The 18,067-nt window shown below is 39.0% G+C and overlaps 1 protein-coding gene across 2 annotated transcripts in view; it reads left to right on the top strand.

Annotated features, from left to right (window-relative positions):
* The first annotated feature begins 7,060 nt into the window (after window positions 1-7,060).
* The window catches only part of LOC146331529 (retinoic acid receptor gamma-A-like), a 50,299-nt gene continuing 39,292 nt past the window's right edge, over window positions 7,061-18,067 (top strand). Inside the window, exon 1 of one of the 2 annotated variants that reach the window (XM_084732511.1) lies at window positions 7,061-7,281. The gene's annotated coding sequence lies outside the window, so the exon portion shown is untranslated. Of the gene's footprint in view, window positions 7,287-18,067 lie in introns of both variants that reach the window. The other variant, XM_084732519.1, reaches the window with a different exon arrangement.

The following is an 18,067-nucleotide window of genomic DNA, read 5'->3' as shown; positions in this document are numbered from 1 at the left end:
TCTGCTGTAATTAGACAATCATTTCCACATGTGGATCAAACTCCTTCAACCACTCAACCCCTACCTCACCCTCCCATCCGCCCACTGTCTCCTTTTTCCTCCCTCTGTTTTTCTTATTTCCCCGTCTCACACTCTACTACCCTCCGTGTGCCCCTTTTTCACTTCTTCTCTCCCCCTCTTTCCCCTCTCGTTCTGATTGAATTACCATAAGTGCAGGTCTTGGCCAAAATATGCCAGCTTGTTCTGATTAAAACTGTCCTTGTTATACCAGAGACTTTCCAAATGGCTGTGAGCAGTTTGTGTGTGTGTTTGGGGGTTGGGTTAGGAGGACGAGGAGGAGGAGGGTGAGGGGGGGACGCATGCAGTTTGTGTTGAAAAGAAAAATGCTGCCAGACAACATCGTATGGCGAAAGATTAAGAGTGGAATCCCCAGACCAAGATGGGGACAGAGTGGACAGAGATGGAGAGGCAGTGCGGTATAGCGGGAGGGAGGAATGAGACAGTAATGGTAGTTGACAGAGTCGGGTTCACAACAGGTTCATGGTGACATCATGGTTGAATTTTGGGGAACATTTATATAGGAAAAACTATTCGCTGCTCATTGGATGCACATGTACGCCCCCAACCTACACTCTGAGAAACAAAGGTGCTGACTAGAACCATAAAGTGTTCTTTGGCTGGTCCTCAGAGAAGAACCCTTATTGGTAGAACCATTTATAAAGTTTCCACTTTGAACCTGTTCAGAGAATTCTACCTGTAATCCAACATAAAGGTTTCACCCAGAACTCCCTATGAGAGGTTCTTCTATGGTGTAATGGCTCCACCCAGAACCGTATTTGAGGATTCTACCCAGAACATTTCCACTCTTAAAGGGTGCTTAAAAAAAGAGAACCCACCCAGGAGATTCCACCAAGAACCCTTTTTATATTACAATCCAGTGGGTTCTACTGAAAACTCATTTATATTCCAAGAGATCTATCCAGAACCCACGTAGAGGGTTCTACTGAGAACCCTTCTATGTTCCAAGAGTTTTATCTAGAACCCACTCAGGGGGCTCTACTGAGAACCATTTTATATACTGGCGATCCCTTAATATTCCAAGGGTTTAATCTATAACCCACTTACAGGGTTCTACTGAGAACCCTTTTATATTCCAAGGTTTTTATCCAGAACCCACATAAGGGGGTTCTACTTAGAACCCTTTTATATCCTAGAGAACCCTTTTGTATTCCAAGAGTCTTATCCAGAACCCACTCAGTGAATTCAACTGAGAACCCTTCTATGTTCCAGGAGTTTTATTCAGAACCCAGTCAGCAGTTCTACTGAGAACCCTTTTATATATTTTAAGAGTTTTATCTAGAACCCACTCAGGGGGTGTTACTGAGAACCCTTTCATGTAATGGTACAAAGAACCATTGAACAATCTCTCTAAACAGTCCCTGAGAATTCTTGACGGACCCTTCACTAAAGTATTCTTCACAAGCAAATGGTTCTGAGAGGAACCTCAGCCCCTCAAGAAGAACCCTTTTGGAACTCATATTTCTAAGAGTGTAGTTTTTCTTCCCCGGCTTCTTCCTTTCTTTCTCTGCACAGCCACAAACTCTAAACGTTGCCACCAAATATGCAAACTTTTGTTTGGTGTTTTCAAATGTATTTTTGGATATGGTGTAGTGAATTTATGCATCTTTGTGTACGCGAACAGTTTACCCAGATTTTGTCTGTGTGTGGATGAAAAACCTCCCTCATCCCTCAGGTTGTACATTAAACTTTATAACCTCAAACTGACAACTGCTACCCTGAGTGTCACTCTTTTCCTTTTCTCTCCCTCCTTTTCTTCCCCAAGTCCTCGTTTTCTCTCCTCTTTTGCTGCCTCTTTTTTTGCCTGCAAGTCTAGCCAGCCCTCACCACTGGTACAGTATGTTCTTTGTGTGCATGTTTAGCTGTTTGAGAGACAGAAAAGACATAAAGGAGCCTTGGGACCCGAAATGTGTTTATGGTGTATGTGTGGGTGTGATTATATTTGTGTCAGCTCTTTTTCTTGCTTGAAGAAAATTAACAGCAGGGAGTTGTGGTGAATTAAAGCTTCTTTGTGTCTTGTGCATTTTTTTTTTTTCCGGTGCCAGTGTTTATTGGTTTGTGGGCATTTGCCAGCCGTAATATGAGTGTAACTCTGTCTCTGCCTTTTTTTGCATGTATGCTTGTATGTTTGTGTGTGCCTGAGCAAGCAAGCAAGCTTGTCATGCATGCCTGTCATCCTCTGCATGCCTCTCCGTGCACCACAGAGCTTCACATGACATCAATCTGAGAGCAGTGGGATAGTGATCTCATTACCAACAGCCTGTTGCTGATTAAAACCTGCCGTCTGCACCCTCCTCCTTCACCCTTTCTTTTCTTCTCCCTCCTCTCCTCTCTGCTCTTGCCTGCTTCCTTGTCCTTTGCTCGCTGCCCCCTCCCCTCTTGCCTCCTCCACCCCTCAACTCCAGACTCGCACCATTCTGCGGTTTCTCCGCTGCTGGCTGCCAAAAAGGGCCCCATTTCGAGCTCTGCAGAAAGTTATAAGCTCCCCTCTTTTTTCCCTTTTCAGTTTTCCTCCTCCTTAGTTTCTTTGTTCTTTCTTCTTTGCTATACATCTTTAGGCTGTCTTTACCAGACGCCTCCTGTACCCGTACCTGCAGGCCTCATCTAAACCCTTCTCATGTTCCTAATCTTCCATCTGAGTCAATCTGCTTTGACACTCATCAACACTAAACAAGAGTAAAAAGTGGTAGAGAAGGAAAGTCTGTGTGAATGTGTGTGTGTGTGTGTGTGTGTGTGTGTGTGTGTGTGTGTGTGTGTGTGTGTGTGTGTGTGTGTGCGTGTATCAACATGTGGACATGTGCTTATTAGTGCCTCATAGATTTACAGTCAGAAATACACAAATGCTTCTTTCACACTCAGCCAGACGTTATACACTCCCCTCCTCTTTGAGCATTTCACTGACACAGAAACACAAACAGGACTAACCTCTCACCTCCCTCGCCGACACTGTTGCTGAGAAGTGTGGCAGCAACCCAGATGGGCCAGCAGTGGACCTGTGATTGGACGATCTCCAGTTCCATGTTTGTGAACCAAGTCATCAAAAAAAGAGACTCGAGTCAGAAGTCTCACAGCAGAAAATGCAGATTTTGATGAAGGTTTAACAAAGAAATTAAATAACGTGTTTATGATTTCCGTTGATAATTTTGTTATACTCTTAGAAATAACCATATAGGGTTCTTTGACATATCTCCATAGGTGAATTGTTTTCGGGCCCTGGTAGCACCTTTTATAAAGGTTCTCCCTGGAAACCTTTGAGATGGTTCTATCTTGAACTCATCATAATGTTGTTCCTAAACCCACCTGTTACACCCAGAACCTTCTGACAGCCTCTACAGAGAAGCTTCTATGGTGTAATGGTTCCACCCAGAACCCTTCCTGAGATTCTAATATTTTCTTCTTCTAAGGGTGCTAAAAAAGAACCCACCCAGGAGGTTTTACCGAGAACCTTTTTTTATATTCAAAGGGTTTAATCTAGAACCCCCCAAGGGGATCTACTGAAAACCCACTTTTCCCAGAGGGGTATCTAAAAAAGTTTCTTTTAGAATAAGGGTTTCACCTGTTACCCTCCTCTGAGGGTTCTATAGAGAAAAAAAATCTCTCCACGAGCCAAAAATCCATTGTGGCAGAACACAAATGAAATTAAATGAATAAGGAGATTCCAGATACATTTACACTTAAAAAGACCTTTTGGGTAAACATTTTAAAATTTGAGAGTGAAGACTTTTAACACCCATGCTTTTAAAAGTCCAGAAAAGGCTCTTCAGAAGCAAATACTTCTTGGTAGAATGTCATCCCTTCAGGAAGACCCCTTTTGAAACCCTTATTTCTAAGAGTTTATTTATCAGTAAAAGATGACAATTATTCTATTTCCCTGAAGCACAAAATAAAAGGTGCTGAGGTCAGCAACAACAGAAAAACAATCTCTGTCTCATATTTGTACATTAGGTCCCGTACGAACAAAATCCATTCCAGATATTTCTCTTGTTCTTTTGTTCTACTATTGAAAACACACACACATCACATCACCGCAGCGAACCATTTAGTTATTCATTTATACACCCTCCCTCACCATGTGGCTTAGATCTGTTCTCTCCATGTCATGTATGAAAGGAGCCGGTGAAGAGGTCTTCACAGATGGTGATATGAATTTCACAGAAGTGCATTGTCAACATGTTTTGTATATTTTGTTATAAAGCAACATGCTTCTAACACATAGTTTTGCAAGTGGGATTAGTTATGGTGATATTGTAGAGTTTGACGGTGCAAAGCTTTGTTACAGTCTTATATAAAGCCCTGTCATATTGCGTCAAAAAGTAATCACTTTATTTTGTCTGCATGCGTAGTCCTTTATATGAGCAAGAATTCAACAGTTCTGGGAACTATGTAAAGCCTACTTTTTCATGAAAACTCTTGTAGGTAGTAATAAGACTAAATAAAAAACAAACATTAGAAAAGCCTCTGTACGATCAGGTCTGATCAGACTAAATGGAAACAAAATGGAAAGCTAACATTTTATAGGTATCTTTTTTAGCTCAATTGGCCATTTTTGTTTCCAGACATCAAATTATTTCGACATACTTGGGTACATTTGTACAGACAGGTTTCTGTATAGAGCAGACCTATTCAACAATAATGTCACTGGTAACATTCGGTCAAACTGAATAAATGAATAACATTAGAAGAACATAATTTTAAGGGGACATGGTTGATAAAAAGATAACAGATAAAGATAAAGATAACCATTTCTAAATTATTATGAAACTTAAGGACTCAAACACAGTTATTTGATATTTTAAAACCTTATTGATCAATGAACATACAGAGAATTTAAAAGACATTGTGCTTTTGTCTAAGCTTTTGTTTTGGAGGGTGACCTGCGCTGACTGTTTGCTGTCATGGATCAGCCTGTATAGTGAGCTGACTTACCACTGAGGCCAGTCAGTCAGTCAGTCAGACAGTAGCAGACAGTTTTATCTCTGACATGAAGAGGCAGGTAGCTCTGCCCCTCAGGGGCCGACTGGCCAGGTTTGATCTCATCACGGATCAGATGTATCTCCATTAAATGCTTCCTTACCAGAAAACCGCTGGGTTGATTTGCTTAGGAAAATCCTGTAGGAGGAGAGGAGTCCGCTTGAACTGATTTAAAGGTGCGGAAACTGCCAGGAGAATGGCCCTTTGTACTTCTCAGGCTGGGCAAGATGGAAAACAGCTCATGGTAGTTTGCATTTTGGAGATTTAATAAAGTCATACAACATATATAACAGGCTCTGTAAGATTTGTTTGGAAACGAAATCTGTATTGTAGATTTGTTGTACATGTAGTATTTTGTACACTCCTCTTATTTGTAGCACCTCAAATGTATTGTGAATTAATAATAGTTGCAGTTTGTGTTAAATATATACTCTTTAAAATAAATGTTCGAAAAGGGTTCTTCCTGAAGGGCTAAGGTTCTACATAGAAACATTTGTCTCTGAAGAACCCTTTTTTCGAAGAAAGGGTTTGTCAAGAGTTGTTTGTAAGACTAAGGGTTTTATTAACAATACTTTTTGAAAGAAAATTCTTCAAGGAATGTTGGGATCTATTCCATCAAGGGTTCTTTGTACCATAAAAGGGTTTGTGGTAGAACCCGCCAGCTATGTTAATAAAAAACCTCTTGGAACATAAAAAGGCTTTCGTTAGAACTCCCCGGGTGAATTCTCGAAGAAACTCTTGTATCATCAGAAGGTTCTCAGTAGTACCCCCTGAGTGGATTCAAGATAAAACCCTTGAAATATAAATGGCTTTGTGGTAAAAACCCCCCAGCTGGGTTCTAGACAAAACCTTTGGAACATAAAAAGGTTCTCGGTAGAGCACCCTTAGAAGGTGGAAACCCTAACCCCCAGAAATGGTTCTGGGGAACCATTACACCATAGAAGGGTTCTCCTTTAGATCTCTCAGAGGGGGTTCTGAGTGGAACCATTCACAGATGTTTCTAGGTATAATCTTCTATGTTGGGTTCTTGGCAGAAACCTCTGAAAGAGTTTCAGGTGGAACCTTTTAAAGTGTTCTACTAAGAACCAAGTGGTTATTAACAAAGTGGTAATTAAATAACATATTTGTCTGAGTCTGAGACATCTGAAAATGTTACATATCATGACTTTAAGTTTAATTTATACAGTTTATGGCTGCTGTATGCATGTTAAATGCATTTGTGTTATTAATTGTGTTACATTTTGTAATGCAATCTGACACTGAATGTTTCATTTCCAGCTATTGTTCTTATGCGTCAGGAGGACACTTAGTGTCATGAGGACACTGTGAGGGTGTATTCCTCTCCCATTAGAGACACGTAGTCACAATAAAGCCCTGAGTGGCCCTTGATTGGCCCCAGTCCCCTGGACTCCCACATTGGCTGGCTGTGGTCCTAAAGTCGAGGCATTGTAAACATGGAGCGAAAGCCAAGGACTGATACTGATATCCCCAAAGGTGTGTGTACAGCCCTCTGCTGCAGCATGTGTGTTTGTGTATGTCTGTAAGTTAATGACTTTTTCATTAGTGCAAGTGTGTGTACATGCATGCGTGCACCACTCTCATCTGTGTGTGTGCATGTGTGTGCATGTGTGCGTGTGTGTGTGTGTGTGTGTGTGTGTGTGTGTGTGTGTGTGTAGGCCTATCTTTGGATGGTGAGCAGAGGAGGAACAAATTTAGAAATGCAAAACAAACAGAGTTGAAATCCAACAAAAGAGTGTTGACGGACAGTACAGTGGAGAAGGAGTGGAGGTAAAGAGAGGGAGAAAGACTATGAGACAAAGAAGGAAAGAGAGAGAGAGGAGGGGGGTAAAGAGGGGGTGGGCAGCAAGTTGAAACCTAAGCTTTCTGGACCCTGTTTTCCCTTCCTTCGGGCATTCTGTGGCTGGTAAAAAATGTGCTGTATATTTGAAGTGTTGGATCACGTGACAAAGGCAGGGTTTGTGAATCAAAGTACACAATGATTTCAGGAGGAGAAAAAGACACACACACTCAGAGAGAGTCAGAGAGGGTGTGTGTTAGTGAGAGAGAGAGACGGGAAAAGGAGAGGGAGGCGGAATGCAACAGGCTGAGCTCTACCGTCGCTGTGAGTGGGACTGACAAACACAACTACTACGCTCCTTCACCAGCTCATTTCTCCTCTGACTTACAACCTCACTGACCGACACACTGTGTACTGAGCTCACGGCTTCCCAGGTATGGTACGTTTGCTTTTCGATCCCACTTTCAAGATCTTCCTCTCCTCAAAAACGTAGCCTGTTGGCGTGTGTGTGTGAGAAAAGAAGACAGACAGAGGACATGTCAGAGCATGAGTGAGATGTGTGTGTGTTTCTCTTGTTCTCTTTCTGTGTGTGTGTGTGTGTGTGTGTGTGTGTGTGTGTGTCTATGGGACAGCATGAGCGCAGAGATTGAGTTTCCTGAGGACAGCTTTAATTGAGAACAGAGATTTTCGAGAGAGGGAGAAAGAACAACAGAAACAGCTAAAGGAGGGGAATGAAAGCTGATCAGCGCTTGCATGTGCTCCCCGGCCGCTCCATGTGAGGAGAAGAACGCTTGTGGACATGTGTGTGTATTTGTACGTGTGTGTCCTCATTTGTTTGCCCCATTGATGGATTCTCATCTGTGTGTTTATTCCTGACTTCATAAACTCTGATTCACAGTTACTGAAAGATTTTGATCATCAGAAGAAGAAAAGGGAATGTGTCATGTTAAAAAACAATGGATGTTAGAAATCCCCAGCTTGTTACAGGATGACACAAATAAGAGAAGAAGTTAAATTTAAGACTTTTTTGAGACCATTATGAATGCAATTTAAGACATATTTCAACATACTAGCAAAAAGTTTGTATTAGTGGTTAATTGGCAAATGTTGGTTTTGTTACAGCGTGATGAACAAACACATTTAAAAAGTGATACTGAAGTTGTTGCAACTTTAACGCACATGTAGTAACATTTATCATAATTAAATCAAAGACCTGTCAAAATCATATTTAAGATTTTTTAAAGGAAAAATCTGTAATATGTTTGTACTAATTCATAAAATAATCATCGTATATCATCAAAGATTAAGGAAACTTTTTATGTTAAAATATACACTTCTCTTAAAATAACACGACAGCTGTGGTGTCCTCCTTTAAAATTCCTATTCCAGCCTATAACTTGTGTTATTGTTACTTCAAATTGATACTGAATGTCAATGAATGATTTAGTATCTGTTTGTAAGTTGTAAGAAATCACTAATAATATAGCTTTAGAAGCGGTAGATGTTACTAGTTAAATTAACCAATATATTAATAAAGAAGCAGTAAGGCAGGCAGTCACCGACCTCCAGCTCCAAAGCAGTGGGCTTTTGTTTTCAGTATAACAGGGTTAACTTTACATTGACAGACAACTGACACTTCCAAACAATTTGTCAACCTACGGTGGAGAACTCGTCCTTATTTGTTATGGTCAATTTGCAATGTTGTCTTTCACTCCAGCAGCGTTCGAGCTTCCTCAAGTCTCGGGACAAGGGGGTGAAAGTAACAAACCCACTTTAACCAAAGATCATGTATTAAATTAGATTTCAACCTATTTGACATACCATCTATGACTACAACTTTCTATTTGAACTGCAGTTCTTATTTTTGGACACAGTTGTTACATATTGCTCTTTTAACTCCAGAAATTCAGATTATTGGATTTTAGACTATAAAGACCTAAATATGGACCTACAGAAGCAGCGTACTATACAACACACTTAATACTAGAGCAGCACTGATTAGTTGATTAATCATTTTGTCGATCAAATGAAAATTGATCGGCAACCATTTATAACTGAATCATTTCGGTCATTTTTCAAGCAACAGTGTCAAACATTTGCTGGTTCCAGCTTCTTAAATGTGAGGATTTGCTGCTTCTCTTTATCACTTATGGAAGCAAATGAAGAATCTTTGGATTTTGGATTGTTGGTCAGACAAAAGAAGCAATTTTAACATCTTAGTTTGGGCTCTGGGAAACTGTGATGACTATTTTTCACTTTTTTTGACATTTTATAAACCAAATGATTAAAGGTAGAATCAGTAGATTTTGACCAATTTGTCTGAGCTGTTCATAAACGCACCAGAAAGATAGTTGACTGTTGAGTCTCATTCCCAGTGCGTCAAACATCGACTTCTGAGGTTGGTTAAGTTTCTCAAACAGAGCAAAATAATGAGAAAAAATGAACGTACGAGTGGAGGGAAGGGTCTCTATAGATACAGACACCACCCAACACTTCAGGTGGGTCATATGTGATGATTGAAAGGGATTATGTTTATATTAGTCTGTACATTGTTCTTTTTTTTGCATGTTGCATATTGTTTCTTGAATTGATTAATTGTGTAGCCCTGCTGCAGTCCTACTGCATGCTATTTTCCACTGTTGCATGTATCCGTCTTGGTCTGGAGTGCTACAGGTGAGCTCGGTAACCATCTCAGGGCCATTTTCCAGCAGCAGACAGACAAAGTGACTTTAGCCTGCAGCAGTCTCTCAGCCAACAGACCGGCTGTCAGACTTGATGGATCACTCCATCAACATCACAAATGGCTGAGTAGGTCTGCTCTACCTGAGTATGTACACACTCAGTCACTCATCTCCCCCCTCAGAAGGTTATGTAAACAGGTCTCCATCCACACAATTACATAAACGGCATGGAAACAGTGAAATAGGCGACTCCGGATATCACAAGACAGTCTGCTGTGTGTCTGATCACTGCTGCTGCTTTGCATTGTATTTGTGTGCATGTGTGTGTGAGTGTGAATAAACTCACTGAACCCCTCCTATTGAAACACAAGGCCTTTTTATACACGCTGTGAATCATTTCAAATAGCATCCTCTGTGCGACATGTGCTATATAAATCCAGATGCACTGCTTGCTTGATTGATGATTGTGATTAAGATGCTATTTATCTGCCGAGTGTTTCAGCTGATCCGAGCTGCCCACGTCTGTCCGCTAACACCATACTGCTGACCGCCTCTATGCTATAATGCCCTCCAATGCAAGGAGCTATTCTAGGAAACTCCAGACAAATCTATTGCAGATTAATTTTCCTTAATGTCTGGAGGAATGCTCATCAGCACATCCTCAGGAGCTGCTTATAGATGGGTTTGTAAGCAGCTAGGACATCAACAGCTGGGTGTAAACAATACAGAGTGTATTAGAGATCACATTCTGCAGGACAGTGACAGACTTGCTAAATATAACTTCTCTTCTTCTTTGTCTTCTTCTCTTCTCTTCTCTTCTCTTCTCTTCTCTTCTCTTCTCTTCTCTTCTCTTCTGATTGAAAGGGTTTGATTAGACCATGCCTTTCATCACTTTGTCATTTTCTCTGTCAGTGGGCATCCTCAGAGGGTCGGCTACTGACTGAACTCTGTCACTCTTGTACTCAATCTTGAACACTAAACAAAAGGATGTTATTGCATTCGCAACTCTGTTGGCTCACTGAAGGACTCTGTAAATCTAGAAATCTCCCTCATCACCATCACATTAATTAAGGTTGAAAGATATAATTCTTATAAATATAATGAATATAGTTATAAATATATAAATATTATATCACTATTGTGATAAAACTAGATATTGTCTTGGATTTTAGATATTGTAAGTGTTGTCTTTTTAGTGTTGTCATTTTATTTTCTGAACCTACCAGATTGTTCTAGCTGTTCTGTTATTTGCTTTTACACATTTAGTCATTATATCCACATTCCTGATGATTCTTTATCAAAAATCTAATTGTGTTAATATTGTATGAAAGCAACGGTAGTAGTTGTAGTATTTGATTTTATCTGTATTGCGCAGCCCTAATTCCACTAGAAGTAAAAAAAAATTAATAAAGATATGTCTGTGTTATAGCAATTTACTTAAATTGTACAGTTTTCCTTGTCAGTGTTTTACTCTTATATATCTGATGTTATGGGTTAATATTACTGCTGCTTTAATGCCTGTGTTATACATTAATGTATATGGTGCATTTTACTGCTGTTGGCTGAGCTAAATTTAATTATTTTATATACGTTTGGGTACTTTAATCAACAGAAGTTATTTTAGAGAAAATGTGTATACCAAGATGTATGTTGTATATTGTGGAATAGACTAAAAATATCAATCTTACATTATTTATAAGCCATGTCAACCAGCCTTAGATATAATGTCATTTTAACCTTTCAAAAGATTAAGTAGAAATATTACATATATTTTGAGATGATCAATAGAATGTTTTTACTCAAAGTTACAACCCTTCTTTTCTTATTTAGCAAAACTGTCTGGGTTACGTTTGGGGCAGAGACCACTTGGTATTTAAAGATGTGCCCTAATTATGCTGAATTTGTCATTATTTCAATGTACCCTCGTGGTTTTGGCTGGCTTGTTTTCTTGTTACATGTATTAATTCTCTGGCCCATAAGATTTAAAAGGAAAGCTCACCTCAAAATCAAAAATTGCCAATTGCCAAGTTGCCAAGTTCTGGCAATATTGTCAGTAGTCTTCTTTCTCCGATATAATGGAAGTAGATGGCACTTGACATGTTGTGCACCAAAAGTAAATTCCGAAAACTCAACAGCAGTGTCTCTTTCTAGAAATCATGGCCTGGTTACTCCAGATAACCCACAGATCTTGTTGTGAGCACTTTAATGTTGAAACTATTTTCTGTCTAGTAGAAAGAAAATTAAAGGGACAGTTCATCCCAAAATCAAATGCAAATGCAACCCTTGCAATGCAAATGCATTTGCATTTGATTTTGGGATGAACTGTCCCTTTAATTTTACCATGCTTTTCATCACTTGGTCATTTTCTTTCTCAGTGGATGTCCGCAGAGTGATCTCTGTCATTCACTCCCAGGTCAAACGTTTTCAGCTTTTAAAATCTAACATTTAGGTTTGATACATCTGTTTTTGGTTAAATCCTGTTTTTTCCTTGGTTTTCATCATTTTGGGAAGAAACTTCTTGAAAAATGGGTTTGGTGTGTTGTATTGAACTCCTTTAACTACACTGCAATCTCATCTTTGTTCTCTACACTTTTCGAGAATGGCAGCCCCTCAGGCTGAGGAGGCTCTGGCTCCTCGCCCTCTTTCTTTCTGTGCATCACTGACCTCTTTCTTCTTTATTTCTTCAATATAAAAAAAAAATCCCTCCATCTTCTTTGCTGGTCTATGTCAGCTGAGTTTGATTTTGTACAGGGTTGTTCTCATGGTCGCTACATATAAATGGAAACTTGGAACTTCCTAGACAAAGAAGCGAGCGTTTTGCTACTTGTTTTTGAGAGGGGAAGACACAAATGTTTTCTTGTTCTGCTGAGCTACATATTGAGTTATTTTGAGAGATTTTGGTGAAAGCCATGGACTGGCTGTGGTTCGACTTGACGTGCCCAATTTGCCTCAGAGATTTGGAAGTCACTTGTAACATTCATTATTGCTTTCTCTGCACTTTTTCACAATTCAAGGCTGAATGTGTCTCAGTGTGTCTCTCAGTGTGTTCAGTCGTGGCCCGGGGCTGCTCTTCAGTGCAGGCTACAAGTCCCTTTAAACACACTTTTAATCCTCTCTGCGGAGGAACAGCAAGGCACAGATTTTGAGTGTGTGTGTGTGTGTGTGTGTCTGTCTGTCTGTGAGGTGAGGGGGTCCAGGCTCACTTTTCACCATAATACTAAATGAAAAGCTGCCTACCAAATGGTTCAATTAGGCCTGACCCATGGCTGGACCGCTGAGCCTGGAGCGACAGGGGCCTGACCCCGGGTCTGACCTGCAGACCCTCGACAGCCCACAGGGCTGGCTCCACATAATGACAACATTGTGTGTTTTATGAAACATTGCTATCATCAACACCATCCCCATTAGCACTGCTAACACAGAATTCACACTGTGTTATTTCAGCTATGTCGGACAGTTTAAATTTGTGCACAAGACAAAAGCCATAAGTTAGTCAAGTGACACTATATAGAAATGAACAAACAAGTTGGAGAGGCGCCCTAAACTGCCCACGGTGGCTCTCAGATCATTTTCTAGTATCTTTGATGCTTACTGTAAGTCTATTATGTGCTATAGTGTAAATATTTGATTATGCTATATTTTATAAATATGGACTTAAGGAAGCAACATCAATTAATATAATGTGGTGTATATTTTGTCTATTAAACAGTCTGAAACCATTTTACTATTATAGAAGATTTAAAGAAACTTCAAATATACACAGTGGAGAATCGGTCCATGTTTGACATTTTTGAGTCTAAAAAAATGATTAACCAGTTATCACTGTTGCAGTTAAGTTTTTGTCAATTGACTAATCAATCACTTGTTTCAGTTTTAGATACATTTTACTTATAGATCATCATTATGGATTCTTAAAAACATGACAAAGTGGATAAGTTATTGACCCAGCAATAGTTTTTCACAAATAATTCTGTTGATTTCCTGCTTGAAAACAGCATTGTTGAGGATACAGTCATAATTTCAGTTGTATGCAGTGTAACTTGAGTCCTTTCTGGGAACAGGTGTTGTGTCAGTAAACATTTCTATATGGTGTTAACACTCTTTTAGTAGATATACTATAATCTTAAAATAAGATGCATTATGGATTGTGGGCAGAATTGTAAGACCAATTGAATTTAAAGGACTAGTTTAACAAGTTTGGATACACACTTATTGGCTTTCTTACTGAGTTAGATGTTAAGATTGATACCACTCTCATGTTTATATGCTAAACATGAAGGTGGCTCTAAGCACCTCTAAAGTTCACTGATAAACACAGTATATCTTTTGTTTAAAACAACATGATGCAAGAATTATTTTTAATGTGATTTGGTACCCCTAAAGTTTCTTAGGGCAATTATGCACCACTGCTGTAAATATATACCTCTGCACACAGGCATTTGTTATTAGCATAGCTCTTCAGTCGGGGGATACTTTGTTCTGAGTGAAAAGTCTCCATTGTGACATCATGGGGGAGGAAGGCTGCAACAATTCTGTGCAGAAATGACAGCTGAAAGCGGCAAAGAGGAGAACAGATTTAAAGTTTTGACAACATGATTGGCTGATGGAGATTATCTGATTGGTTGACTTAAAGAGTGAACGTTCATGGATTGCTGATTGACAATAAGCGGGTAAAGAGAGAGGAGTAGAGAAGACAGTTACAGACAAATAAGGTGTAAATATGGATTAACATGCTGAGCTTCATTTACTAGTAGCTAACAGTAAGAAAGCCAGCTCGGCATTTGTCTTAGAGTCTTTTACTTCTCAAATGTTGAAATGACAATTTAAGCCCAGTCCAAGCAGCCTCTTGTTCGGTCACTTGCTCTAGTTAACTAACTAGCTAACTAACGGCAGCAGTTAGATGTTACTTTACTGTCTGTCAGGAAACTCTATAAACTCCGTTATTGAAGCAGGACTTCAGAGGGAAAAACAGAAAATGTTTTCTCCATGAAACATAATTGAGTTTAAACAAAATCAGTGACATAGTTGGTGGTGTGTGACATAGTGCCATTAAGTGTTGTGCACTTCTCATGGGAGATTGTACCCAACCCAAGTTACATAGTGCAAGAATAGGTGTTCAGGAGCAGAGTGGGAATAAAAGATGCCCCATTCTTTCTATTGCACGTCAGTGTACCGTCAAAATGATTTTGAAGCTGTTATTTTAAGGTAAAATAGTTACATAAGCTTGTTTTAAATGTGGGTTCAATGTGGAGTTATTAGCTATTTCTTATATAGTAGTGCAGTAGTAGTAGTAGTATATAGCACAATAGTTCACTATATAAGCTAAGCTAGCAAGCTGCAGGCTGTAGCTTAATGTTTGGTGAACAAACATCAAATACAAGAAGGGATTCAATCTTCTGATTTTACTTGCAGCAAGAAAGATAAAATAATATATTTCCCAAAATGTGGAACTGTTGCCTTAAGCTTGAGATGCAACAGTGACCAAATGAATTATCTTTCTTTTTTTTTTCAGACTTCAAACATAGTTATTTTATAGCTGATAAAATCTAGGCGAGGGAGATCTGATCCTGTTTACTGGAAATAATTTTAATAAAATGAATGGCTGGAAGTCATTCTGAAAGATGTTCCTAAATGCTTGGAACATAGATATCAAATGTTGTTTTGAGGCCTAATATATATACATCTGTGTGTAAATTATCGACATCATGGTTTGCATAAATTGAAAATATGTGCTTGCCACAGCCAGAGACATTTTGTGGTTATAGGATGTCTGTCTGACACTGATGGTTTATGGCTCAGCGATATTTGTATTCCTCAAAAGACATTTTTACATGTCAGTTTGACATAAAATATAGTACGGTCATTTGTTGGAAAATCTAATTATGTTGTTTGTGGGTGATGGTGCCTATGTTTTTTCTCATCTGTAATGGTTTCTGTGTGTCAGTATGTGCATTTTCTCCTCATCGTGTTCAGAACAGCTCATCCCTGGCTGCATTCTCTCAGAATAAGCTAGATTTGATTGTGGTTTTATGGTTTACTGCTAATTGTCCCTGCTGAAGTCATGTTTTTCCCTTGCATTTGGATGTTTTTGGGGAGTTTTTAGCCTTCATGTCCACTGAGACTCTGCCTTTTAGTTTGCGCTAAACACAGAAACTCTGTGGTTTCAAATGCGAAGATTGTGTTTAAGTTTCTCCTCTTGATTTCCTTCCCACTACTAATGTCTCCATGGATACATCCACAAGCTGAACAAAACCATAAACTTTCTTGTGGTGTGCAAGTCAAAAGTGGCTGAAAAGACTGACTCTTTGCTCAGTATTAAACTGATGAGAACACATAGATTTCAGAATAAAAGACAAACAAAGCTCACATCCACAAATGAACCTCAGAAGATAACAAAACCAACAAATTCAAAAAGAGAAGGTCTACTCGCTTATTTTCCAGCTGACTCACTTTGCTCTGGTTTGAACCCACATACTGGAAGTTTGGAAACAGAAAGATGACTAAATAGCTGGGAAGAGAAAAAACATAATTTTTAACTTTCTATTTACTGACAGGAGAAAAGAGCAGAGGAAAGGAGTAGTCTTTTTGGTTCATGTGGTCTCTCCTCAGTCCAAACGATCAAAGTGTGTTTATCATCACACAAACCATTTTTCTAAGTCTTAGACGAGCGTTCACACTCTCACTGGAGTGAACACATCTCCATGTAATTCATCTGATATGCTCGCATTGAGGACTAATCAACCACATGATTAAACAAAACAAAGGACATCATTATGTGATGTGGAGCGGAGCGTTTAAACCCTCTGGTTACAGTTTGGAACTTAATTAACACTGGTTCAATTTCATGGAAAATATTAACATTTACCTTTTGAACTGTGTGTTTATGATGTTGTTGCTCATTTTTTCCTTGTTCCTCTTTTTTTTCTGACTGAAATCCTAAAACATGGCAATGTGCTCCTTTGTAGTTGAGACAAGCTATTGTGCACACGAATGCTTTTCCATACGAATATAACATTGGCCATGCATGGTCCAAACTGGGTAACAGGGAGATTTTCATGTATTTTCTGCCTTATTCCTAATGGCATATAGCACAGACAGATAGACAATAAATATTGGAGTGAGAGAGAAAAGGGAGTGACGTGCGAGAACTGGATTTGTACCAGGAATGTTGCAGTTACCTGGTACTCCTTTTAGACCCCGAGGCCACCGTGACACCATATTGCAAACTGCAGAGCTAATGGTGATTCTGTTAATTAGCCTACAGTGAACATAATGTAAAAGACAGAGTCCTCTCCTGTCACAGTACATGAAGGTGTGGGGCATATTTTAGTGGTTGCTAGCTATACGGGTTGGACACAATGATATTAAGTACAAAACAATGCAAACACATTATAGGAAGTTTGTTATGTCAAGCTTACATGCAAAAGCTTACATCTAATGAAAAGACATTAAAAATATGTTAACATAAATAAATTCTGAGATGTTTTATTAGTCCTTTATTAGACTTAAAAAAAAAAAATAGAACCAATTTGCAACAAACTTTTTAAGGGAAATATAATGCCACTCAAATATGTTTTTTTTTAATTAACATAATGAGTAAATGTTGCCAGTTAACATGCTTGGAAAGCTGCAAAAATCTTGACACTGAATGTGTCACTAAAATGTTCACTGACAAACTATTTCAATTGTTTTCTGCCAAAATAGGAAAACTTACAAAACAGTGTCGAGTTGTAGTGAGCATAGCATTATTCATGACATAGAGCCATTGGGGAGGGCGTGGATGACCAAAGGAGAAACATGAAAAAAAAAAAAAATAGAAAATACAACGAAGTTAAAGGAATATGATCTGTGTTGGAGAAATAAACATAGAAGAGTCATGATAAGCTTTATTTACCTAAAATTCAAATTGAATCCCTTTTATCAGTTGCCTCCCCAGTTATTGTTATGGATTGTTAATACTTGTGGAGTGTGGGGGTGTGAACTGTCTTTGATTTCTGAAGGGGGACAAAATAGAGAACGTTTGGGAACCACTGGCCTAAATCTACCCCAAATCATGATATTTTCCTAACCTTAACCAAAGCACTTTTACTGCTACTGAGTCTGGATAAGAACCCCAGATTGTGGTGCTGAAGTCCTGTCCTGTGGTTTGTTCACCCGCAACCACCTCTTTGTGCATCCAGCACATGATATAAACGTAGGGTTAGTTCAAAGAGATGTTGTCTGTGAACAGATTCCCAGCCGGATTTATGTTGTCACCACAACATAATTATGAAAACAATTTAGTAATATACAAACCTTATTTCTAAGAGACATAGTTGGTTTTACTGATAATGTATTTGTACTTCTCAATATTCACTGACAGATTCAGTTCATAATACCGTTTATAACATTACAAGAGGGACTGAACAGCACCAGAGACAAAAAGGACCACCAACAGAGACAGAAGAGGCAACTCCAACAAAAAAAAAAAGTGGCACTCATGCAGCCAAACCCCAGCTTAGCCCTTTCAAAACAATATTACTCAAATTCATCCCATCTC

This window comes from Lutjanus erythropterus, chromosome 2, assembly GCF_056507025.1.
Source record: "Lutjanus erythropterus isolate fLutEry1 chromosome 2, fLutEry1.hap2, whole genome shotgun sequence".
Taxonomy (NCBI): Eukaryota; Metazoa; Chordata; class Actinopteri; order Lutjaniformes; family Lutjanidae; genus Lutjanus; species Lutjanus erythropterus.
The sequence above is the reverse complement of the archived record's forward strand: the minus strand, read 5'-3'. Positions and strand labels throughout refer to the sequence as shown.